This window comes from Hermetia illucens, chromosome 6 (assembly GCF_905115235.1).
Source record: "Hermetia illucens chromosome 6, iHerIll2.2.curated.20191125, whole genome shotgun sequence".
In the NCBI taxonomy this organism is placed as follows: Eukaryota; Metazoa; Arthropoda; class Insecta; order Diptera; family Stratiomyidae; genus Hermetia; species Hermetia illucens.
Window position 1 is genome coordinate 47,215,538 of NC_051854.1, and position 25,059 is coordinate 47,240,596.

The following is a 25,059-nucleotide window of genomic DNA, read 5'->3' on the forward strand; positions in this document are numbered from 1 at the left end:
TCTATCAACACCTTTGAGGCGCGCCTAAAAGAAGGAATATTCCCTGTCTAGTAGAAGAAGCAAAGGTTGGTGTTGCTTCCGAAACCTAACAAGTCACATGGAAATCAATCACCGTATCGTCTTATCTGCCTGCTGGATGCGATGGAGAAGATGATGGAGAGAGTCATCTATAACAGACTCATAAATATCTCCGAAAACCGCAATGGCTTGTCGGGGCCCCAATAGTGAACCTGGCAAAAGATGCACTGATTTTTGCCCGCTGCTCTGGTGTGTTGTCAAGAACACATTCAACTTGGCCAACTGGAACAGAATTAAAGGGTAATTTGCTGATATTGACGTTCCCGGGTATTTAGCGAATCTGATGGAAGAGTACCTTTCAGAGAGAACTCTTTGGCGCGGGACGAATGAGGGCCCCAAACAGTACATTGTTACCGCCGGAGCAACACAAGGATCGGTACTGGGTCCCCTCTTGTGGAATAGCATGTATGATGGGGTGCTTGCTCTTCCCGTCTCAGACGAGACTACGATTGTCGGCTTTACTGATGACCTAGCTATGGATGTTACAGAAAAACACCCGCCGCTGGAGTGGTGCAATCCTTACTGCTTTGCTCGTCACCTGTGTGGGCAGAAGCGCTTGTAAACTGTCAGAGACGGAAGCAGGTGAACTCGGTTAACTGGCTGATACCTTTGAGTATTTGCAGTGCAGTGAGGCAGATCAGTTGAGGCAATATTGGTAGTGGTGGGCATGATCTCTATCGACATTCTGGCGAAAGAAATGGATGTGTTGAACCATGCAACACGTATGGAGGAGCACACAGAGCGTAGGAATACGGCAAGGTCATAATCGCATAATTTCTGGCAACGCAGAAGGACGAGTCAACGAAAGGTCGACGGACGCGTAGGCGCATGCCCAACATTAGAATGTGACTTGAGCAGAAACATGGGGAGATCAAACTACCATACCACACAGTTGCTCACGGGACACGGTAGTTGCTGCAGTATCAGCACCGCTTTGAGGTGGATATTTCTCCTAATTGTCCTAGATGCGGTGGCATACAGGAGGATCCAGAGCATGTTATGTTTCAGTGCCCAAGGTCCGCAATGGGGAGGGGGAACCTAAACCAAGCGTTGGGTAGGAGCATGAGCCGGAGAACTTAGCTGCAGCGATGCTGAGGTCGAAGGCGAACTGGCTTACGGTTTCCCCCGCAATCGTGAAAATACAGGAAAAATTGCTTAAGGAGCAAAGAAGGACAAAAGCTGAAATGAGGGGAAGAACAAGTGCCTAAGTGCAAACCTACCCCGTGAAGTAATACCTAAATGGTGGTTCCGCGGGGCTCGAGAATGTAAGGGTTGTTTTTATTGCGCGTCCGCTCGAGCTCCGGCGTTTGTGCGGCGGTTATGCCGTCAACCACCAGAGACGGAAGATCTAAGGAAGGAAGGGGGGTATTTGATTTGAAAACATTGCACTATAATCAAGTGCATTCTCTTCGAGAGTTTTTCTATGAGAAACAATCCTCTAGCCAAATACATCAGGCTACCGTCATGGCAGATAATAAATTATCTCCTTTGAACTGGAGAAGCAGAGAATGGGATCCCATGTCGAATGTTACTTCAGTCCAACAGAAGATTGACATGTGGAAAGAGAAACCCATTCACGGGGGTAATATAAAAAATTTGTCGTTGCCAGACATTGACATCGAAGCCTCCAACAAATGGTTGACTAATGGTGTACTTTTCTATGAGACCGAAGCCTTCTTAACTTCAGTTCAGAATGCTTCACTTCCAACAAAAAATTACAAACGGTACATCCTTCATGACTCTTTTGTCACCAACTCCACTTGTAGGTTATGCAACTGTGAAGAGGAGACCTTCCAGCGCATAACATTTGCGTGCGGGATGTTGAACAGTACCGAGTACACCAATCATCATAACTCCGTCTGCAAGATTCTCCATCAAAATCTTGCGTTGAAGTAAAACTCAGTGGCAACTTACCATCATTACTACAAGTATACTCCGCAGACAATCATGGAAAATGATAGAGTCAAACTATTGTGGGATCACACTATGGCCACCGACCACAGTGTTAATCACAATAGACTCGATCTAGTTCTGATTCTCAAGGAAGAACAAGCGTGCTTCATAATTGATGTAGCCATACCGTTGGACCGGAACCCTGTTGACAAACTGCAAGAAAAAATCCAGAACTAGGACCCTTTGGCGGACGATACAACAGTTTCGAAAAGCCGAAGAACCCTTTCATTTGATACCCCACATGGCCATATTCTGTGAAAAAAATTTACATTCGCTTATTACATGTATGGGGAGCCCCCTTCAAACTCAATACAAAATGGAATCATTCGCTGCATGTAAAGGGACATATAGATCACATATTCTCACCAAATTCCGTTCAGCCGTTTCCGATAAAATCGGGTGTGACAGATAGATGGACAGACGGGCAGACTGGCGATTCAGAGGCCGTTCATCTCCGCAAATCACGTGTCCTACCTTCTTGCTGGAAATCACCCAGAAATTATTCCCTCAGCAAGAGGAGGGCACCGACACATTCCAACCACCTCTGAATGTGACGGCAATTCCGCCAGTCACCAGAGACGAGCTACTAGAGATCTGCAGTAGAATAGGAGACAATAAAGTGCCGGGCCTGGACGGGGTACCAAATAAGGCCCTTAAGCTCAAGCTCAAGCGCAAGCCGTCAAATTCAGACCGGTCATGTTCGCTGAGTTGTTCGAAGCTTGCATGTCCGAGGGGATATTTCTAGCGCCACTGAAGCGGCAGAAGTTGGTATTTCAGCCTCGCCCTGGTAAACCTGCAGGTGAACCATCCTCATTCAGACCTATATGTCTTTTGGACACTGTGGGGAAAATGTTAGAGCGAGTAACCTATAATAGATTACTCCTGGTTGTTGAGAGTCAAGGCGCCCTTTCAGATCGACAGTATAGGTTCTGTACAGCCAGATCAACCATTGATGCCAAAAATGCTTTCAATTCGGCCAATTGGAATCTAATACGCAAATCTCTAGCGAAGATTGGTATTCCCGCCTATCTCGCTGCTATCATCGATAGTTGATAGACAAGAAGCTCAGCTATAGGCAGCACGTGCAGCATGTTTGCGACAAATCATCCACTGCTAGTATGGCCCTGGCAAGTATGATGCCAAACTAGGTGCAACCATGTTGCTTATAGCCAGGGTGGTGGCCTCAATCATGCTCTATCCGACCCCAGTTTGAAGGGAGGCGTTGCGGATGTCAGTTAACACTAGCAAACTGAGTGCAGTCTACAGGAGGACAGTCCTAAGGGTATGCTCTGTCTCAGATGATTCGTCATCTCTGCAATGATGCCCATTGACATCTTGGCAGATGAGATGGCGAACATATATAATGCGAAGCCAATGTCTCCCCCATCGCAGACGAAGCATGCTGAAAGGGAGAGATCCATAAATAGATGGCCAGAGCAGTGGGAACGCTCGGGAAAGGGTCGGTGGACTCACAGGCTCATTCTTGCCGTCAATGAGTGGTTGGAGAGACGACGGTGAGATTAATAATAATCTCACCCAGTTTCTCAAGGGCCACGGAGGATATCACCAATATCTGCACAGGTTTAAATTGAATACCTCACTCGACTGTCCAAATTGCGATGGAGTCCCAGAGGACCCAGAGCTTGAATTCTTCCACTGTCCGAGATTTGTGGAAGAAAAGAGGAATCTAGAGGAGACTCTAGGAGTGGTGCTGGAACCAGCAAATCTGGGGCCGAAAATGGTAGCGCAACAAGAGAACTGGGATACGGTCAACTCCATGATCGCATCTAACCAAAATAAATTACGAAAGGCAGAGGAGAGGAGAAAAGCGCGGTCATGTACGCCGCGTATAGAAAAAAGGTCACTAATCTAGAGTGAGCTGACTCCGCCCCGTGATGTAATACCTTATCGTGGTTTCGCGTGGTAGGGAGGGAGTCGGGTTTTAGTGGGTAAAAATCCCACACACTGGTGTGTCCAGGCTAGTGTCTTTTGCCCAAGATGCGGAGAAGAAGAGCATATTGCCAAAGATTGCAAATCCCAAATGCCTGCTATGCAGAGAAACACGCTGCTACGCTACGCCGAGCCTCATGCTAGATGAATTCGTACTGATGATGGAAAAATTAGCCTCCGAAGCAAGTCGCCACAACCCAATAATAATGGCTGGCGATTTTAACGCTTGGGCCAAAGATTGGGGTAGTTGCGAAATAAATGCTAGAGGCCGCATATTGCTCGAAGTATTTTGACGTCTGAATATCGTTCTGGCATATACTGGCGGCGTCAATGCTTTTCGGAGACGGAATACGGGATCGGTGATAGACCTTCAAGTTTCAAGCGACTCAAACTTACTGTCCAGATAGATCCCGATGAAATTCCCGAGGTAAGCACTGAAGAAGTCCTGGGAGCCGCGAAGAAGATTGCCTAAAATAAAGCCCCAGGTTTAGACGGCATTCTGTCAAAACACTTCCAAGGTGGTTCGCTGGAACATTTATGACGTGCCTCATAGATGGGATTTTCCCAGAAAAGTGGAGGAAACAGAAACTTGTGCTAATCCCGAAGCCAAATAAACCTTCGAGTGATCCTTCATCTTATAGACCTATATGCCTGCTAAACGGCATCGGAAAACTCTTCGAACGGGTCATCTTCAATAGGTTTGTACGAATCATGGAAAAGAAGAGTGGCCTCTCAGACAGGCAGTTCGGATTCCGAAAGGCAATGCGATCAGCACGATAGTTACTCTCGACGTGAAGAATGCCTACAACACGGCAAAATAAAGTAAAATAATTGCGGCTTTAACCAAATTGGGCGCTCCTAAATACCTGGTGCATATAGTCATGGAATTTCTCCGGGAGAGGATATTGTGTTACGATTCGGACGATGGACCTAAGACGTAAAAAACAACCTGCGGGGCTCAGCAAGGATCAGCCCTCCGCCCTCTCTTGTAGACAATAATGTATGACGGAATTTCAAAATTGCAACTGCCCAAAAGAGTGACAATCATTGGCTTCGCAGATGACATCGAGGTGACTATCGTGGCACAAAGTATTGATGAGATCGTGGTACTTACAAACGAGGCAATTTTTGAAATCAGGTCTTGACTAGAGGAAGCTGGTCTGACGCTCGCAGACCATAAAACGGAGGTAGTTTTGAACACCAAGCGAAGGAAGCAAATGTCGATAAAGGTCAGGATTAGTGAACACATTATACAGCCGCACCCAACGGTTAAATACCTAGGAGTCATGGTTGACCAATGACCGAAATTCAAGTCCCATTTTGAAAATTCAGAAACTAAACCTTCCGGGTTGGCTACATTGTTAGCAAGAATGTTACCAAATTGGATCTAGGCAAAGCCATCGGCTCCTTATCTCGAGAGTAGTCAGCTCCATCTTGCTTCATGCAGCTACAATCTGGGCACCATCTTTGAAGTTGGAAGCAAAGAAGGAGAATCGCAGCTCAATACCGATTGAGTGCATTGCGAACATCATGCGCTTACCGTACAACGTCGGACGAAGGAATCTGTGTGATAGCAAGCATCGTCCCCATCGACATCTTGGCAAACGAGGGGCGACGCCTCTATGACCCATCATATACAATCGGGGAGTCCTACATTTATCGCCGGCAATTAGCACGAAGTGAATCTATTTTGGAATGGCAAAAAAGATGGGATGATTCACCTAAAGGACGGTGGACACAGGATTATTCTAGATGTCCCAATATGGATCAAACGAAGGCACGGTGAGGTTAGTTACCATCTAGCTCAATTCCTAAACGGACACAGAGGGTGCTGTGCATACCTTTATCGCTTCGGGCATGACGACTCTCCGTATTGCCCGATATAAGTGATGATTCCAAAGGATGCGGAGCATCTTGTTTTTAACTGTGCGCGGTTTACCCCACACAAAACGGAGGTGGTAATTGACACCGGGGCATGGTGAACACCCGACAATATCGCGGACCACTTGCTAGCCTCTGAAACATCTTAGAGGGTGGCGGAAAAATTAATGGAGGCGATTCACAATCTACTGGGGAAGGAGTAGCTACGGAGGAAAGTTGCAAATAACGACACGAAGTTCGACAGTTCGTAACTTATCCTGCCCCGCGACGTAATACCGAAATGTCAGCACCGCGGCGTAAACGAAGGAGAAGGAGGTGGTTTTAGTAAGCAAACTTCTCACATAACTGTATGGCAGGAGCCAGCGGTAGGTTTTGAACCTTTCCAACTTCCTTTCCTATTGATCTGAAAATATGTATTCATGCACTTTGGTGAGTGGGCAAGGACCCATTCAGAAGAAGTTCGTCAACTTTGAGATCTCCGCCAATGCCAAACATCAAAAAAGATAAAATGGAGGGAAATTCAATGAATGCAAAATGTGAAGGACTATTTAAAAGTAGTAATCCTGTTAGGACTCATGGAGAGCAGAGCCCTGAAGCAGAGGAATTACCCTTCACACAGCTTGGTGTGAAAATAATTGTGCTGTCTGAGTTCATCAAGGACAAGCACAACGTGCACCAAGCCATAAAAAATATGGTGAGAGCTATTAAAGTGCTCTATAGCAAATCGCAGCAGGAGGAACGAAATTCTAAGGGCAAGTCGAAATCTGTTGCCCCAACGGTGTTAAAGGCGACCCAAGTGGCACCTAAACGTATTGTAATCAACCTGCCAGCAAACAAGAGAGTGCGGGAAAAAGATGTGGATCCTCTGGGAAATCAGCAGGCGCCTAAGAGGAAAAAGACCATACAAATAGTTCCGAAAAACGAAACTAAAAGCACCGAAGAGAGAAAGTAGGTCCCCCAACTACGAGCTCCGGCAATCGAATCGGCAAAATCTAAGGGGAATGAAAACGATGGATGGACCAAGGTTGTTAATAAAAAGCCGAAGAAAAAAGGAAAAGTGTGAATTCGTCCAGTAGCAGTTGTGATGTCCAGCAATGGAAGTTTGTCCTACGCGGAGATATTGAAAAAGGTCAAAGCTCACCCCGACCTAAAAGATCTAAGCGAAAATGTCAACAAGATTCGAAGGACCCGGAAGGGTGACCTCATGTTTGAACTGAAAAAACAGTTTGGGAAAAATTGATGGTTGCCGAACTCAGGTTAAGAACTCACTTGGAGAGGATGAAGTGACATCCAAAGGAGAAATTTGCACGGCCTCGATGGAACAGTTCAAGTTGGAGGAGCTTGCCGAGGAGTCCATTGTGAGTTTGCGGAAAAACTATGGCAATGTTCAAACCATGATTACCAGTCGACGCAGCACAGAAGTTATTGGCGGTCGAATCGGGTGGGTTTTTTTGCAGTCAACCATTTCGCGCTGGTGCATGCCATTTCGCGAAGGCATGCACCAACGGCATTGATCGGTCCGGTGGGTGGGGTGGGGGGAGAAAAGCCATATTGCTAAAGCGTGCAATAGGGACCCCAAATGCTTATTGTGTGAAAGAAGTGACGGACAGGATTACCGGCATATTGCCGGAAGCGCTAAATACCCGGAACTTAGGAAGGTGCTGACTTACTCGAGCAGACCTACGAATCCAAGGTAGAAATTGTCATCATTAACGAGCTCTATAGAAACCATCACGGTGGCGTAGGGGTTACAGATTCGACTGGTGGAGCGACGATATAAGCATGCGGTCGACAAGACATACAATGTACTGCGAGTCAGACATGCAGCGGCTTTGTGTGGCCGAAAATAAATGGGGTGTATGTACTGCTGTTACGCCCCACCATGTCTGACACTGTCCGAGTTCGAAGAAATGCTTGACAGTGTTGTTCTTGACAAAAGGGGTCGTAGTTCAAGGGTGATTGCTGGTGACTTCAATGCTTGAGCCCGTAAGCGGGGTAGCAGCGACACAAATGCAAGGGATCGCAGTCTATTAGACGCTTTTCTACAGTTGGATATAATTCTGGCCAACGAAGCTTATGTCAACACCTTTCAGAAAGGGGGGTCTGCCTCAATCGCAGAGCTAACTTTTGTCAGCCCTGCACTGGACGAGCAGACCTTCATAGAGGTGTGGCTAGACAAACCTAATAAAACAGGCGCCTCTACGGAAAGAGCAGTACGTGTGGCCCAATGCATCGCCTAAGAATGTGACGCGTTCATGCCTAGAAGGTGTTCATTCTTCAGTAGAAGACCAGACTACTGGTGGAATACTGAACTGACCAGCCTTTTATCAGCCTGCCACAGAGCCAGAAGAGCGGCTCATAGAGCGGTAGACAGAATCGATCAAGGGCAAAAAGAGCGCGCCTATAAGGAAGCCCGCAAATGCCTCAAGCTCCAAGGAATGCTTTAAGGAGCTCTGTTCAGAAGCGGACGTAGACCCCTGGGGGAGCGCCTATAGAATCGTGATGGGGTGATTCAGAGGCCGTTCATCTCTGCAGATCACGTGCCCTTCACTCTTGTTAAAAATTATCCAGGGGTTATTCCCCCATTAAGAGGAGGGCACTGACAGCTTTCAGCGACCTCTGAATGTGGCAGCAATACCGCCAGAGATCTGCGCTAGAATAGGAAATAACAAAGCTCCGAGTCTGGATGATGTGCCGAATAAAGCCCTTAAGCTTGCCGAGAAATCCTGACATGTTTGCTGAGTTGTTCGAAGCATGCATGTCCGAAGGGATATTTCCCACATAATGGAAGCGACAGAGGTTAATACTACTGCCTAAGGCTGGTAAACCTCCATATGAGCCAACCTCCTACAGACCTATTTGTCTTTTGGACACTGTAGGACAAATGCTAGAGAGAGTAATATACAATGGATTATTCCCGGTTGTTGAGAGCCAGGGAGGCCTCTCAGATCGGCAGTATGGATTCCGTAAAGCCAGAGCAACCATCGTTGCCATCAAAATTGTTACTGGCTTGGCCGAAGATGCAATCCACGGAAGGGTTAATAATAGCAAATATTGCGTGGTGGTGACCCTAGATGTGTGAAAAGCATTCAATTCGGCCAACTGGAATCTAATACGGGAATCTTTGGCGAAGATTGGTATTCCCGCCTATCTTGCAGCTCCCACAAGGCTCCGTACTGTACCCACTGGTATGGAACATCATGTACAACCATGTACTTAATCTTCCTCTTCCGGAGGAAGCCACGGTGGTGGGTTACGCCGACGATATAGCGCTGGTTGTGATCGCAAAGCATCTCGAAAATGCTGAGTTATACTCATGCGAACCGATCAGTGCTGTTAAGGGTTGGCTAGAGAGCTTTGGTCCGACACTTGGAGAGGAAAAAACGGAAGCAGTCCGGGGGAATGGGGGGAATCATATCATCACTTCTCAGCCTGCCATCAAATACTTGGGAGTGATGATAGACGGAGAGCTTAGCTATAAGAAACACGTGCAGTATGCTTATGACAAAGCATCCACTGCAGGTGTGGCCCTGGCGAGGATGATGCCGAAAGTGGGAGGGCCACGGCATGCTTCCAGGTTGCTTACAGCCAGGGTGGTGAGTTCGATCCTGCTCTATGCAGCTCCAGTTTGAGGAAAGGTATTGCAGGAGATCTCTAAATAGATGACAAGAGCGTTGGGAGCGCTAGGGAAAGGGTCAATGGACACACAGCATCATCCCTGCCATTAAGGAGAGGTGGGAGAGACGGTACGGTGAGATTAATTATAATCTTACTCAGTTTCTCATTGGGCATGGAGGATATCGCCAGTACTTGTTCAGGTTTAAACTAGATACCTCACCCGATTGTCCAAATTGCAATGGAGTCCTAGGGGACCCAGTGTATGTATTCTTCCACTATTCAAGGTCTGTGATAGAAAGGAAGAACCTAGAGGAGACTCTAGGAGGGATACTCGCTCCAGAAAATCTGGTGCGAAGAATATTAGCATATTAGGGAGACTACGATGCGATACACTCCATGATCGCATCTATCCAGAGCAAACTGCGAAAGGCAGAGGAGACTAGAAAAGCGCGGTTACGTACGCCGCGTAGAGATGAAAGATGACCAAGCTAAAATGAGCAGATTTCGCCCCGTGAAATAATACCGTATGGTAGTTTCACGGGGCGTGGGTTAGTCGGAGGCGGTTTTAGTGGGTAAGAATTCCACACGCCAGCGTGTCCAGGTCAGTATTTTTTGAAGATTTCCGCCTCCTAAAAAAAAGACGATCAGACTGACAGACGGACAGACTGGTTCTGGTATTGGGCAGGTGGTGGCTGTTGCCAAGTATCTCGAAAAAGTGCAACTTTATGAAAGTGAAGCCATTCATCTCATCAAATTATGGTCACCAATGGTTAAACTCGTCTTTTTGAGTGAAAAGTTAAGGCGGTCCTTATTACCAATTACTGTCAAAATCCGGGTTGGTGATTACGAGATTGTTTCAAAATCAATCATTAGATACCGGGGGTAATGATCTACACCAAGTTGAGTTTTAAAAGGCGCTTAGAATATGTGCGAGAAAGGGTTCAAAGGCTAGTTCATTTCTGGCAAGGGTAACGCCTAATATTGGAGTCGACGCCTGCATATCGCTGGGGTGGTGATATCCATCCTGCCATACGTGGTTTCTGTCGAACGAGAGCACTGACAATGCTGTGAACCGAAGAAGAGTGAATTCGACATACCGGCCAATTGTGCTGAAGCTATGCAACACATATAGGACAGTATCGGGTGGGGCAGTTTATGGCGTCGCGGGACTGTTTCGCTTGGATATTCTAGAAAATGAGGCGCACTGTTTTTACCAGAGAAGGAGAGTGATTCCGGTCGATGCATTTCACAAAGCTATTAAAAAAGAGCTATTCCGGATATGGCAGCAACGGTGGGATGATTTCTTGTATTGAAATTCAATTACCACCTTACACAATTCCTTATTGAAACGGTGATTACAGGAGCTCTTTACATCGCTTCGGATTGGACCAAGATTCGTAGCTTGTTGTGTTCCATTTTCCGAAATTTAAGGTTGAAAAGGGGGTTGAACAACGTCCACAACCCACTTATCGGACCCCATAATCTCGTGGAGTAAATTCTGAGGTCGAAGGCAAATTGGAGCGTGGCACAATTTTTTTTTGGGAGTAGGGTAGGTGAATGCGTTTACGCACAGAGTGTTAGATTCCCGGAACAGCACGCTGACGGACTACCAACTAAACACCTCCTTGTCATCAGAGAACTAGCCTGGAACCGTTCGACACATTACTTCGGGCTTGTCCTCCCGCTCTCCCGGCTTTGGGAGTCTTCAAGTGAGGGAATTCCTTTCACCAATGGGAGGGGAGGGGAGGAAGAGAGTTGTTGTTAGTTCGGGGAACCCCTCACCGTCCAATCCCTCCGCCGGTCGAGTTCAATCTTCTTCGTAATAAGAATAGCCCGAACATAATGAGCAACACGATTCCAGCTGCCAGCACTCTTCAGCATCTTTCTGACAGTGTTGTCTGGAGAGAGCTCCCCTGCGTCTGCATAAAGCTGCTGGTTGAGGCCGTCCCACCTCTCGCAAGAGGAAAAGGTGTGTTCAGCATCGTCCGCCACTCCATTGCAGAACACACAATCAGGAGATCACGCCTTACCAATCCTGTGCAGGTAAGACTGAAAACCTGCATGCCCACTTAGAAGTTGGGTAAGGAAATAATGAATCTAACCGTGCGTTCTGTTCAACCATGGACCTAATTTGTCGATGAACCGCGCAGTCTACTTGCCCCTTGGCTCTTTTTGCCAAGAAAGTTGCCACTCGCTAAGGGTGCCTTGACGTTCTTTACGAGCAACCACTTCTCTTAAGTTTTCGCCCTTACGGCGATAGATAGCTTTGCTCCTTGGCAAGGAGGGTAACGGAGATCACTCCCACAATCACCATCACAGTCGGTTCGGAGACGGTGCGATAAGCAGATACCACTCGCAAAGCTCCCCGCCTCTGCACTTGAGCGAGGGGTTTATGATGCACCTCCTTGTCAAGGGCATCAGCCCATACCTCCGCACCATAGAGAAGAAAGGACTGCGTTGCTCCCATGAGGAGACGTCTCCTAGTCGATATAGGGCCCCCGACATTCGCCATTAGCCGACTCAAGGCCGCGACTCCAGCTGCAGCCCTGTCCACTGCTGCTTTGGTTTGCTCGAAGAAGTTCATCTTCGAGTCGAGCATTAAACCAAGGTATTTAATCGCTGGTTTTGACTCTATAGTCAACTCGCCGATCGATATGGGACGCAGGGTGGGGATTCTCCTTCTGATCAAGATGACTACTTCGGTTTTTTCCAGCGCAAGGTTGAAACCGTGAGCAGTCATCCATCCGCTTACCCATCGCATCAATATGCCAAGTCTGCTTTGCGCCTGTTCGACAGTGCGTCCAGCAATAAGTGCCGCAACGTCGTCTGCATAACCGACCAGGCGCGACTCTTCAGGCATATCGAGTCTCAGCAGACTATCGTAGGAAGCGTTCCAGAGGTACGGGCCTAGGATGGATCCCTGTGCTACTCCCGACGTGATTTTCATCCTCCTCTGGCCCTCTAGCGTCTCATAGAGCAGGGAGCGGTCTTTCGGATAATCCCTCAATATCCGCAAAAGATAGCTTGGCACGTGAAAGGAGTTCTCTAGTGTGCCTAGCATATCTGTCCGTCTTACGGAATTGAAAGCATTTCTGACATCAAGTGTTATGAGGAGCACTATCCGTCGAGGTCGGGGGCTGTGTGCCCCGGCTCAATTACGACCTCCATAACAGCATCCACTGTAGATTTCCCTGTTCTAAACCCGAACTGTCTTGCAGATAAGTCCCCGGCAGCACGGATCGCATTTTTCCGGCCGGCTCCGGGTCTCCTTTACCCTTACTGATCAACGCGAGACTGGCCACTTTCCAGCGACAAGGAAGAATGCCCTCCTTCAAGCACGCGTTGAACACTTCAAGCAGCAATTCTGGCCGTTGGCGGAACACCAGTTTGTAAACTTCCTCCCATTCCCTTCCTGCCATCAGCACCTGGCGCCTCCCAGTTTTTCTTAGTGAGAACCGCTTCTTCGAGCTCTCTCATTGTGAAAAGGGGGCAATCCACGACCCTTTCCGCGCTATTTACATCAACCCGTACAGGGTGTCTGGAGAACAATGCACGCACAATGCTTCCGCAGAGCCCCGATTTTCCGGGTGACAAGCTTATAGCCAATTCCCCACGGGTCCTCATTAATAAGATTCTGCCAGCCGCGAGCTTTGCTCTTATTTATAGCGCTGCGGAGTCTCCTTTTTGCTGCTCTATGTTGTGCCTTTATGGCACATGCCTCCTCGTTGGCGTGCAAAGATTGAGCCAAACGGCGGAGCTTATGACACTCCTTCCGTAGGTCGGCAATTTCTGCCGTCCACCAGTACATAGAAGGCTTGTCGCCCCTGGGGCCTCTCCGGGGCATGGACGCCTCACACGCCGTCGTTATCAGGTTCATCTTTGAATTTACGACGGTGTCAGCTGCGACACTACCACCCCCCGGAGTGCCCCCCAGCGCGGCCCTACCTGCTCCAAGAGCTTCGACGAACTTCCCGATGTTTACCCTCGCGACATTCCACACGCAAGAGGAACGTCGTGTTGGTGCTCGCCGGCAAGTAGCGTCAACCATTTCGAACGCAATGTACTAATGATCACTTGCCGAAAAGTCTTCTAGGATTCACCACCCGCCCACCGATGATGCCAGAGATTCTGACATAAAAGTGATGTCAGAAATGCTTCCTTCACAACTTGGACGCCGAAACGTTGGCGTGGATCCGGTGTTTTAAACTACGAGCCCGGTTCTCGCCGCCATTTCCAGAATTCGTTTCCTCCTGGAGTCTGACTGGCAAGAGCCCTGGCATTAAAATCACCGCCAACCAGGATTCGTCCCTCCGTGCTCGAAACGGCATCCTCCAGAGCATCAAGCCGGAACCGAAAGTCCGGAATCGACTCATTCGGCGTCAGGTAAACGCTAAAAAACGTTATCCCTACACATCGGATCCAGACAAACCCTTCCCCCCGACATTCGGCAAGAACAGGAAGTCGAACGTTGTCCCGAACCCAGATGGCAGCGGTGCCCGATAAATCGAGATGCCATGAGGATGGGTCCTTGTTTCGGTATTGCTCGCTAATCAGCATTAGATCAGCATTTACTTCCGCAGCGAACTGTGATAACAACTGGTGAGCGGTTGCACTCCGGTGCATATTAATTTGAAAAATGCGGATCATGCCGTTCGCACCCTAGCCCTCTCCAATTCCGCCCTGAAGATCGGACACCGCCCCGAGCCCGCAGTGTGTGCGACGCTCTCACCAGACGCGCCACGATCCCTGCAGAGAACGCAACTCTCACTTTCCTTGGAGGTCTTCGCTTGATGTGCCCACTTGGCCGCATCTCCGGCATGCTGACCTCCTGTCCGGACCCTTGCAAGCTGCTGTCGTGTTCCATAGTCCAGACACCTGTAGCACTTGATGGGGACTATCCGCATTCGTACCCTGCATACTACCCATCCGATTTTTATTCTCCTGCTATTAAGGAGTTTCCTCTCATATTGCTCGGGGACTTCCACCACGGCGAGCTTTTGGCCTCGAGCATTTACAGAGGTAATACCTACCCGGGCATTGATTACCTCTGGACATTCACGCTTTAGCGCCTCCTCTACTTCAACCTTTTCTATGAGGCAGTCAAGCTGCCGGATTTCTAGAGAGCACATGGGTTCTAGGCTGGAAACAAGTGCCTTCTCCCCCAATAGTCCCTTGACTGCTTCGCAGAACGTGCTCTTGTTGGTCGTCTTTGGGCCCAGTTCGACAAGAACTCCACCACTCCTCGTTTTCTGTATCGAAGACACCTCTGCTCCGTTCTCTTCGGGTTTCATCCTGTAGCGGATTTCACTAAGGACTTCTGCAAATGTCTTGCCTTCCGTCGGCTTAATGAGCAGAGCCGACGGCCTAGTCCTTCTTCGCTTCCTCGTTTTTTCCGCTCTTGGCTTTTGGTTGGCAGCCTCCTTGTTTTTGGACGGAGTCCGTTGTTTCTTTTTTTCCTTTTTCGCCATTTTTTTTTGGACCCTGGAGACTACTTCGATAATTCCCCAGTTCACTTTGCAGAGGGCTATCTGCGGTCCATTTGATGCAAGCAACATTCTCAGCGGGGAGTGCGACTGTTTCTTCTCTACAATCATTTTCCGCTGCTCTCCACGTTCGCCTATAGAAGGAGATGCGGTCCAGTAATTCCTCCGGTTTCATCAGCCCGTTTTTGATGCCTTTGCTGACGTTCCTCTGAAAGAACGTTGCCGACCTCTTCGGCTCTAGCGAGGACGGTCGAATGCACTTCCACTCGATTTGTGTCCGAATCCATCTGCTCAGGACTAGCGATTCTGACTGAGCTTACTTCCAGAACAGGGGCACTGCAAGGTATTGGAGTTGCCATCTCCGCACGGTCAGTCGCGCCACTTGATGAGGCTTCCTCTTTATTTGGGCGCCCCGGTGTCACATCGGGTATGTCAGCCCTCGTTGCCTCTTTTGCTGATCGCTGCGGAGAACGACGCATTTTTGTGCTCCGCCCAAACGCACTCAGCTCTACCTCCTTGCCTCTTGTTTCGTTGATTTTTTTTATAAGTTTATGAATATTCTTCATGAAAAAGTAACCAGCGCATCGTGTGCAAGGGAGCGGGCTACAATAGTCAGGAACGGATATACCCTCGGGAACACAGCCCCTACCCCAGTTCCCTGAGACTTGACCTACGCTTAGCTGATCCCGGAATTCACGGACGGATCAGCGCTCGCTACTAAAACCGGTTCAATGCACACTTCCCGATCAGGGTCCCGAAGGGGCTGGCTCCAAATACCCGTCGCAACTACCACCTTGGCAAAGTAACGCTCACATCACCCCGTTGACGCCGACAGAGAGTTGTCGACGGCTCCGGAAACTCTCAGTGTGTCCCGACGTGTACCAGTCATTCGCGGTTCGCTCTTCACCGAGAAGCTTTCTCGAGGCTACTGCCTAGGACGCAGGTATGCTGCCAGCTAGGGGGCAGAACTACTTACTCTTGGGGACGTCACACCCCGTATCGTAAGCGACCCGTTAAAAGTCACTATCGACCCCTGAGGGAGGGAGCGTGGCACAATAACCGGGATATAAGAGAAACTGCAGAAACTGGATGGAACCTACAGTCTGCCACATTTAATCGTGCTGGTGTAGACCAGCACCTCTCCCCGTGAGGTAATACTTCACGGTAATCCTGCGTGGCTATGAGCGAAGAAGTGGGTGTGGTTTTAGTGGGTGAAAGTCCCACACACTCTGGTGCAGCAGAGTCTTTTCAAAATTTACACCTCCGTCCATGCAGAAAAAATCTTATTAATATTCTATGATAGAACAACAGTGAACTTATCAGAGGGCAATCTTCGATTACCCAACCAAACCGGCTGGATGAGGTACTCAGTTGTAGTTAAGTTTTTGTGTGGGTCAAAAATTTTCCATTCGCGGTAATTTTTTTCGTTTGGGGTCTTCTAGCAGGGTTTAGCCTCGTCCTAAACTGAAATGGAAAGTAAAACCGCAAAAGCCTTTTTACTGGAATCTCCTAACTTCTAACCACCGATTTGTATCTACTTCTCCATACTGTATTCTAACCATTACCAAAAATCCGTAAAAATTCGCAGCTAAGATACCTGTATTGAAAATGTGCACCACAAACTCCTAATACATCAGCAGATTTACATAGATTTAACTTATCATCAAAGTAATTACCTTATTTATTTTCAAATCTCCATTATCTTTTTGTATTTGATGTATCTGGTTACTTTATCTATTGCTGCTTCTGCCCTTCATCAAAATCACAGTTCACCATTCTTATTAATCTCTGAATTGAATCATAATGAACTTGTGTTTATTTGCACAGATACATTGTTGATATGGTATATATGCATGTAGCCGGTACGATTTGCTACTAAACGTATGTAATCGTATTTTTCCCTTGTTATTTATTATTTCAATAAAAAACTCTCTTCAGTTCACAGTCCAAGCTTTTTTGAATAAGGCAATATCAAATAGCGTGAAATCAAACTCATATTTTACTTCTACGGAAAGTTAATCAACATTGGAACACATGAAAGTATCTAAACTTGCGAAGAGAGTATCTGAGCGCTAAAACGCATGACTCCTCATGGACACATTAAGTACATAAAGCTCTGAACATGTGGTTTCTGTGCTCTTTCGAGGAAGCCGCTAGCATTGTCTAGTGGTTCCCCAGCTGAACCAGTTGATAGCTTACTAGCTTCCAGTACTTAGTCGTATCTAGATAGTATCAAGTGATAGACTTAGTTTAGAATAATAGTAGCCAACTTAGTGAAGTGAATCTGCTGTGTGGTGCTGTTTTATGTGGAACAGGCTATCAGTGAGTGGAGTGGGTGGTTGCATCGCCAAACGTTTCAAACCATTGGAAGATTCAATCTCAATTGCATTTTTGCTGCTTCATTAGAAGGTAAGAATCTCTCTTCAGCGTGGCTTTACTATCTTTTAGCACAATGATAGATGGATTGGTGGAGTGTATCAATACTGAATGTAGGTTGAAGTACTTAGCCATTTGCCTAATTGACAATGGTATTACACATATACATGTGTTAACATGCAATCAAATGCATTAAAAAAATGTTGACCCGATTGGAACTTCTTACGGTGATAGCAGCAATCCAAGAAGAACAATGCAAATCAGAAGTGACTTATTTCCCAATACTCCATAATCTTAACTCGATAGTTACCCCACAAAATCGTCATACGTATGTAAGTCGTATGTGAGTAGTTATCTTCATAGTCATGAATCTCGGAATCCGATTTAGATATGTATAATCAGTGACAATGGCAAAGTTTCTTATCAGTAACGCACTACAGCTGTTTTTCTGATAAATATTCGGAACTTCTTGAAAATATTTGCATTCACTCCTTGGAATTAGATGCTAAGAGCAAACACCTTGCCATCAGCCGTTAACGAAATGAATTTCATAAGAGTAATTTTATCTGTAGCGCAAATATCCACGCTAATGTTAGCTCTGCGACTTCTTGTTTCTCACTTAATCGAAATGTTTGTAAACGTTTATGGTCGCCTTATATGGAATCTCAGGCCAGGGGTAATGCTCCCATCTGTGGTATGTATTGGACCAACTGAGTAGCTGTTGGCAATTCTCAATCTATCTGAGTATCGATTCATAGAAGACTCTTTTACCAGGGCTTTCGATAAAAGTGAACGAATAGATCTAATATATTATATCTAATATCTTTGGTGGCAAAGAAGTACAAGGAATAAAAACCGGTCGAGAAACCCGAAACTGGATGCTGACATCAGTTTTTTCGAAATAATTGGTGGTGGAGTCAAATCCGGGTAGATCATATCTAAATTGTCGGACCGTTTCAACATGGTCGGGACGTCTAGGGTGGCAATTTGCTTTTGCGTCTTCCTTCCCTAGGGGAACGAACCCTCCAGTTTTTTGGGAGCTCGCGTTTTTTAACTCCATAGCCTTAGCAAAAACGATGTAACTCCCCCACGCACTCTTGCCACTGGTGTCCCAGACCACTGCAGTTCCAGTAACTTCGGGGCTGTAGAGCTTCGACCTCCACTTCCCAGATCACTGCAGTTCCAGCAACCACGGGGCTGTACAACTTCGACTTCTACTTCCCACATGTCATGAAGATCCTGGTTGGCCCTTTCGCAAAAAATTTCGGCTGCGTGCACTTCCGACAAGTGACGCTTTGGACCCGAAAATTTAACCAGATCCTCACAGGACGCGAAAAGGCAAAAAAGGATCTCACCGGCAAAGGGGAACGCAAACAAAGTTGCCAAAATCGTGGAAACTGCGGTGCCGGCCCCAATCGGCCCAAGGGAGGTAAAGCCCCAAAAAGGAACCAAGGAAGCATGGTTCAAGGTTGGCGGAAAGAAAAATGCGACACATTAAAGAAGATTACGGACCGAATTAATTATCTCCAAAAAAGGTGATATGACTTACACCGACATCCTCAGGAAGTTCAAATCTGATCCTGAGCTGATGGACGTTGGAGAAAACGTCAACCGAATCAGACGCTCCCAAAAAGGAGATTTGATGCTGGAGCTGAAGAAGTCTCCGGTCAAACGGTAGAAAATTTCTTCGAGAAGGTGGAAAAGTCCTTAGGAGAAGAAGCACCAGCATAGGCCAGAAAACAGGAGATTTTTATACAATGTAAGGACATTGATGAAATCACAACCAAGGAGGATATCCGCGAAAAACAGTTTGGATCACTTGGCTTTCAAGATTCCACAATCAGGGGACTGAAGAAGGCATACGGAAGCACGCAAACGACAACTATAAGCTTACCAGCTGAAGCAGCGTTCAAACTGCTGGCGGCTGGTAAAGTAAAAATAGATTGGGTCGTTTGCCGGCTCAGGGAGCAGGTGTCCCTCAAGCGCTGCTTTAGATGCCTGGAATTTAGCCACATAGCGGCGAAATGCACCGGTGACCATTATAGGTCAAAAAGGTGCAGAAAATGTGGGGTCATATGTTCAGGGAGTGCAAGGCCGAGCCTGAATGTATGCTTTGCAAGGAGAAAAAGCGCGACGACTGTCGGCACGTTATAGGCAGCAGCAGATGCCCAGTGTTTAGGAGAGCCCTGAATGCAGTAAAGAAATGAGGTTGATACAAATCATCCTCAACCACTGCGAGGCAGCGCAAGACCTTCCGCAGACCATCTACGAAAAGGGAATCGAAGCTACCATAATCAGCGAGCCTTATCGCAATAATAAAAGCGGTGCCTGGACTGCAGATATAACTGGCAATTCGGCAATATGGGCGTATGGAAAGCAAGCTATTCAAGAAGTGATGGAGTTTTCAGAAGTTGGATTCGTCAGGTCAAAAATAGCTGATGTCTATATATATAGTTGCTTTGCTCCACCAAGCGCGACGAGAGCAGAATTCGAACGAATACTAGGTATGCTAGTCTCGAATTAAAGTCCTGGGGGTTTAACGTGAGTACCTGCCGTGAAGGCATAATCCCACGGTCCTCTTCGGACACGGATTGATTTTGGGACCACAATCAAAGCCCCGCCATGCAAGCACAGCGGTCCTGGTTTATACTGAGTGCAGGCTCAGCATTCATACCAGTGGATGCGAGGCCTATCTAACACCTCTGCCGCAACTAAGGAGTACGACACCCGAGTTGTTCAGCGCAACTCCACGCTCGAGCTCCGAGGAGCTCTGCCCGCGATGTAGGCATAACCACAACCACCATGAAACTCCCACTAGGGGGCCAACCGCAAATAACCGGGCCGTGAGCACATCCTCCAGGAATTCTCCGGAGCATATGCTCTGAGAGGGCCATCCCGGTTCCCATGGTACCAGATAACCTCCGGTGAGGCTTCGTGGCAGAGCCACTTCAGATGAGTGCCTTGCAGACTCGGGTCTGATCGCCCTCCTCGAGTACGTGGGGACGGAACTCCTAGTCTCGAATTCAAGAAGTCGAAGCCCGAAGATCATAGCGGGTGATTTCAACGCGTAGGCCGTGGATTGGGGCAATCGCACTACGAACACCAGGGGCCGTATCCGAGTCGAGGCTTTCGCGGAGCTAGACTTGGTGCTTGCCAATACGGAAAATGTTTCCACTTTTCGTGGAACAGGGTCGGGCTCAATAGTCGATCTGACATATGTGAGTACCACATTGGCGAATCCAAGTCTCCGAGGAATACATAAGGACTGGCAAGATCATTGTCTTGTTCAGTAAGAGCTTTGACCCTATGATGAGACGTTTCGAGCGGAACAGGTTTTGTAAGCTGAAATAGGCTCTGTTGGCTGCCAAAAACCGTGCGCAGATTTCACCGTCGTAACTATTATCGGTTAGGATTTTCGACCCTACATAGGAGAAATCATCAACGGTCTCAAAGTTGTATTCTCCTGTTGGCTGGACTTAAAGAGGATCGTACCCCTCGTATTTACCTCAGCATCATGGATGACTTTTTCCAGGGCTAGGTGCAAAACGACGCATGGTAGGACATCCCTTGTCGTAGACCGTTGTTGATGTTAAATGGTCTCCAAAGTGATCCTGCTGCTTTTATCTGGCCTCGCCTGTGGATGGCTTCAGTGTTAACTCTCACCTGATTGTCAGAGGAGATTCTGGGTGGTGTTGTTATTCGAGCTTACCTGGGGCATATATCGTATGGGGCAGGCTTCGAGAGTTCGTTCTACTGCCTCATAGAAGTTATCCTTCTGCGACCCTCCAGTCCCTTCTGTGGGGTCGTGAACGTTAATGAGGCTTATATTTCTAAATTTGCTCCCAAGCGCAGAGTGCATGCCTTTCCCTTATGTTTTCAAAGCCGATAACAGCAGACTTCATTTTTTGGCTGACTACGCAATCCACTCCGAGTACATGGTTTACTGAATGGCGACTGTAATATATGTTGTAGTAACTCTTCTTCAGGAAACCGGTCCCTGTCCAACGCATCTCCTATAACGCCGTTACATCAGCGTTATATTGGGACAGGGTACTGACTAGCTGCTTGGTAGCTCCTTCTCTGTACAGGGAGCGCACGTTCCGTGAGAAAATGCGCAAATCTTTATTCCGTTGTCGATTCGTCGTTGTAAAGTACATCGAGTCCGAGGCTTCTTCTGTGGCTTCGTAACATCGGTTTTCCGTGTAGGGTTGTCAGCCACACCCAGGCCCCAATCTGCAGGACCAGTTGATACAATTTGTCCCGTTTCTAGGCGTGGGAGACTCACTTTCATCTTTCTCCGTCTGCAGCTTTTCGTTAAGAAAGAGCTCCCAGTGGTCACCACATGGAGATGGAGATAGGATCTGGTAGTAGAGCTGTTGGTGTTGGTTCAGCAGGCGTTTCCCACGTTTTATACTCCATTATGGATACTAATCCATGTTCCGCCCTAGGACCTATACTACCCTTTGACCACCAAATGCCTATTGCGCGAAGAAAAGAAGGGACGGGATAACCGGCATATTGTCGGAAGTAGTAAATGCTCGGAATTCACAAAGGCGTTGACTGCAATGAAAAAATGAGGTTCATTGAAATAAACCTCAATCACTGCAGGGTGGCTCAGGATTTAGTCGAGCAGACCACCCACGAATCTGAGATGGAAGTTGCCTTCGTAACTGAACCGTACAGGAACCGTCACGGAGATAGGCGCGGTAGGCAAGCTACACAATGCACCATGAGTCAGTCGGTCAGTGGCTTTGTCTTGGCAAAAATAAGACGCGTTTACGTACAGTTACTACGCCCCACCCAATCACATTGTCTGAGCTTGAGAACATGTTGAACAACCTTGTTAACGACGCAAAGGCACGAAGTCCGAAGGTGATTGCCGGTGATTTTAATGCTTAGGTTCTGGAATGGAGAAGCAGAGAGAATAACGCATGGGACCGAAGTCTATTAAAGGCCTTTGCCCAGTTTAATATAGTTCTGGCCAACAAAGATAACCTAAGTACCTTCCGGAACCTAACCTACTAAGACTGGCGACCGTATGGAAAAGCCCTACATGTCACACAATGCATGTAGCACGTCCATGCCAAAGAAGTGCACATTCCCCAGTAGAAGATCCAAATACTGGCGGAATAGTGAACTGGCCGCGTGCGTTCAAGGAATCTCGCAAAAATTTCAAGCTGACTATCCAGCTGAACAAAAGGGAATGTTTTAAGGAGCTCTGCTCTGAGGTGGATGTAAACCCGTGGGAAATATTCAGAGGCCGGTTATTTCTACAGATCGCGTGTCCTTCCTCCTTCAAGAGAGGGTCGCTGGCACCTTTCAGGAAACTCTGGATGTGACAGCAATTCCGGCGGTAACCACAGACGGGCTGTTGGAGAGCTGCGGCAGAATAGGTGACAACAAAGTTTCGGATCTGAACGGAATCCAGATCATGCATGTCTGAGAGGATATTCCCTACAGCATGGAAGCGAAAAAAATTGGTAGTGTTTCCTAGGCCTAGCAAATCTCAAGGTGAGCCATCCTCTTCCAGACGCATATGTCTACTAGACACTGGGGAAAATGCTAGAACGGATTATACACAATAGATTGCTACCGGTTGTCGAGAGCTAAGGGGGCATTTCAGATCGACAGTATATCTTCAGAGCCGTATTAACCATTGATGTCATCAAATTGGTTACCGGCTTGGTCGAAGATACAATTCCTGGAAAGGTTAGTACTAGCAAATATTGCGTGGTAAAATTGAAATCTAATACGAAAATGTCTGGCAAGAATTGGTATTCCCGCTTATCTCGCTGCTATTGTCGATAGTTCTTTAAAAAGAACGGACACCCTGGTATGACACCGATGACGGACCCCAGGAGGATGTTGTCTCCCTGCTTAATCTTTCGGTTCCGGAGGAAGTCACGGGGGTGGGTTATGCCGGCGACATAGCACTGGTTGTGGTCGCAAAGCATCTCGAAGATGCTGAGTTATATTCATGCGAAGCGATCAGTGCTGCAAAGGTTTGGCTAGAAAGTTTTGGTCCAACACTTGCGGAGGAAGAAACGGTCCTCATCACCAAGCGCCTTAAAAGAAATTATGTCCATATTCAAATTGGGGACTATATCTTATATATTCCAGGCGGGCAATCAAATATTTGGGAGTGGTGATAAACGGAAAGCTCAGCTATAAGCAACACGTGTAGTATGTGCGACAAAGCATCCATGACAAGTATATCCTTGGCAAGGATGATACCGAACGTGGGAAGACCAAGGCATACTTCTGGGTTGCTTATAACTAGGGTAGTGAACTCGATCTCGCTCTATGTAGGCCCAGTTTGTGGAAAGGCATTGTATATCGCAGCTAACGCTCATAAACTGAGTGCAGTCTACAGGAGGATAGTCCTTAGGGTGTGTTCTGCTTATAGGGCTCTCTCAAATGATGCTGCGTTCGTCGTCTCAGAAATGATGCCGATTGACATCTTGGCAGATAAGATGACGAATATATGCAACGCGAATCATATTTCTCCTTTGTCGCAGATGAAGAACGCCGAAAGGGCAAAAATAGATGACAAGAGCATTGGGAACGCTCGGGAAACTATCGATGAACACACAGGCTCATCCCTGTCATCAAAGAGCGGTTGCAGAGATGGCACGAAGAGATTAATTATAATTTTACCCAGTTATTCAGTTATTTACCTGTACAGATTTAAACTGAATACTCCGCCCCATTGCCTAAACTACGATGAAGTGCCAAAGGACCCAAAGCATATATTTTTCCACTGTGCAAGATTTGTAGAAGAAAGGAAGAACCTAAAGGAGATTTTTGGAGAGGTGCTAGCACGTGAAAAGGATTGGGATGCGGTGAACTCCTTGATCGCATTTATCGACTGCAAATTGCGACAGGGAGAGGAGATTAGAAAAGCTCGGTTAGGTATGCCACGTAGAGAAGAAAGGTGACAAAGCTAGAGTAAGCTGACAGCGCCTCGTTATGCAATCCCTTATGGTGGTTCCGCGGGGCATGGGGGACTCGGGGATGGTTTTAGTGGATGTCCAAGCCAGTGTCTTCTAAAGATTTTCACCTCCTCAAAAAAAAGACAGACAGACAGACACCCTCACAGCAGGAGTACCACAGAGCTCAGTGTTTTGTCATCTCCTATAGAACGTTATGTATAATGGGATCCTTGACCTTCCCGTGCCAAGGGAGGCCACGATAATTGGTTTCGCAGATGATCTAGCCATGGTTGACGTCGCGAAACAACCTGAAGACTTTGATGTGTATGCTAAAGAAACCATTAGCGCCATAAAAGCGTGGCCGGAGATGGTTCAGCTTAACCTTGCCGAACAGGGGGCGGAGGTGGTCTTGCTTACCAACCGTAGGAAGAGGAATTCGATTAGTATTTGTGTTGGTGGCCACATTATCACTTCGTCGGTTATCAAATACCTGGGGGTGATGATTGACATTAAATCAATTTCAAGGTACACCTGGACTATGCTTGCAAGAAAGTGGCAAACACTAGCGTATCGATAGCGCGGATGATGCCTAACATTAGGGGCTCAAGATACAAACGCAGATTACTTGTGATTGGAGTCGTTGGCTTAGCACTGTTATACGCGACACCTGTTTAGGAAGAAGCACTAGCGTGTGAGAATAATCGGAGGAGAGTAAACGTGACTGACCACTTAATGATGCTAAGGATGTGCCATCTGTACGAGAAAAGAAGAATGAATCCACATAAAAA

General features: G+C 47.4%; 1 protein-coding gene across 2 annotated transcripts in view; it reads left to right on the forward strand.

The window, feature by feature from the left end:
* Positions 1-25,059, forward strand: part of LOC119659346 (probable multidrug resistance-associated protein lethal(2)03659) — a 63,880-nt gene that overhangs the window by 14,491 nt on the left and 24,330 nt on the right. The window contains exon 1 of one of the 2 annotated variants that reach the window (XM_038067391.1): positions 17,113-17,372. The exons of the other annotated variant lie outside the window; for it this stretch is intronic. The gene's annotated coding sequence lies outside the window, so the exon portion shown is untranslated. Of the gene's footprint in view, positions 1-17,112; positions 17,373-25,059 lie in introns of those variants that run through there. 2 annotated transcript variants of the gene reach the window in all.